The following is a 2,053-nucleotide window of genomic DNA, read 5'->3' on the forward strand; positions in this document are numbered from 1 at the left end:
TTTTTTTTTTTTTTTTTTTCTTCCTGTGGTTGTTTTTGGCAATGGTGTTTGGGTCCTTGGAGAAACAAGAACATCTTTTTAGGTGTCTGAAAAGTAAAAGCCATATTTTTCACATCTGAACTATTCAGACCAAACATTTTGCAAAGTCATTTCTTATTTTTGAGAATTTGGGATGACTGACTATACCAAATAAAATAAATAAATAAATGAGGAATAAGTTTAGAATATATTTCTTATCCAAATCTGTTCTTAAACTGAAATCCTTCATTTGCTTGTAAAGCTACCAACCTGAGGTTTTTTTTTTTTTAATAACCAAATAGGAAGTTGTAAACAATCTCATTTCCTCGTATATTATCTTACACCAAGGTATTTTGAACAATATTCAGTTCACCAATTATGTTAGGAAAAGCCTGAAACTATTCATTTATTTATTTTAAAACTTCAATTCCTCATAAAAATATGAAATCTGTTAGTTTTCTAATAAAAACCACTAGGCTTTTAAACTAATTGTTTAAAAGTGTATATAGAGATGAAACGAAACTGGCTCATGAACTATTGAGTCTGGAATTTGCAAATCATAAGTCTTACCCTTGTAAACAAAACTTAACCAAATCAAGGCCTGCTAATTTCTTCCTTTAATGATCTGAAACAAAAGTTTTATGTACACAGAAAATTAAGGGTGCCAAGTTTAATATTTATTTGCAAAATATAAGTCAGTTTTTAAGAGTCTGGAGTATAATTAGAGACAGTTGAACATTCTAGTATTGCAATGTAAGAAAAAAGCTAAGAAGAAAACACTGAGATTTTATTAAATTGGAGAACTCGAATTTGTGTGAGGATTTTTTTGCTTGCAACAGTGCCTCTTCCTCATTCCATTAAAAATTCCATCTCCATGCCACTTTCAGTACAATCGAGAGTTTTAAACAGTTTTCAGTCTCCTTCAAATAATCCAAAATTTACCACTTAGCTCCCATACATATTTCTTCTAGATAAACCCAAAGGTAAATCCACCTGAACCCCATGTGCGTCAGTGTGATGTGGAATGTCAAATCCTCTGCACTTCATTCAAAATCTACACCGCGCATAGCCAAAGCCCCAACCCCACAAGCATGGTGTGAAATGTTAAATATTTAGAAGATGTAATAGAGTCCAATTCGAAGCATGCTATTTTACAGATGAGGAAACTTGGGCTCAGACAAGCTACCCAACTTGTCCAAATGCCCAGCCTGAGGCCATAGCTGCGGATAATCAGTAGTGTGGCCCACAGCTGCGAACTTTTCAACTTGGGAGGTCTCGGGGTTCCGCCCTTCCCGTAAGTAGTTAAGAACCCAATTTCTACTTTTTCCCCCATTAAAATCCGAGACAGTGATCAGGAGGCAGATGATGTACGCAGCTGCCATTCAGTTCTCATCAGTGGGAGTTGGGGAGAAACATCAACTCCCTGAGGGCAGGACTGGGTGGGAGCTGGCAGCATCTCCTGGGCCTAGTATCTACCCTACCTGGCGCAAGGTAAAGGACCTCGGTCTTCTACCTGACCGATGACCCCCGCACCGCTGCCCAGCCCGTAGGCCAACCCTGCCCACTTTCCTTTGGAAATCACTTCTTTTCTTGCAATTTGTGTGGAATAGCTTCGGGAAGCCAGCCTGGGGAGAGCGGGGTCATTTTAGTAGCTAAGGACTGGGACACTGGACCAGGTGATTCTGGAAGGGCAGCGGCGGCCCCAGGTGAAAGTCTGCTTGGGCTGCCGCTCAGGGCTGCGGCTCCCCGTCCTCCTTCGGATAATCAACTTCTCAAACTTCCCTTTCCGGGGGTGAGGGCTCGCCTCGATCTCGGCCAACGCAACGCCTTTCTTGCTCGCACAAAGGGGGCGAACATGCCCCGCGCCCCCTCGCAGCTGAACTTTCCTTCTGTTTTTCAAGGAAAAAGTCACGTCCCCGCGGCCACAGGAGTCACACTGCAGGGGCCCGAGGGAGAACCCCGTCCCGCTTCCGCCTGGGCGCCGGGTCCGGGGGAGTACTGTCAGGGCGGCCAAGGGGTGGGGAGCCCGGGACAC

This window comes from Fukomys damarensis, unplaced genomic scaffold, assembly GCF_012274545.1.
Source record: "Fukomys damarensis isolate Sample0158 unplaced genomic scaffold, DMR_v1.0_HiC HiC_scaffold_28, whole genome shotgun sequence".
Lineage (NCBI taxonomy): Eukaryota > Metazoa > Chordata > Mammalia > Rodentia > Bathyergidae > Fukomys > Fukomys damarensis.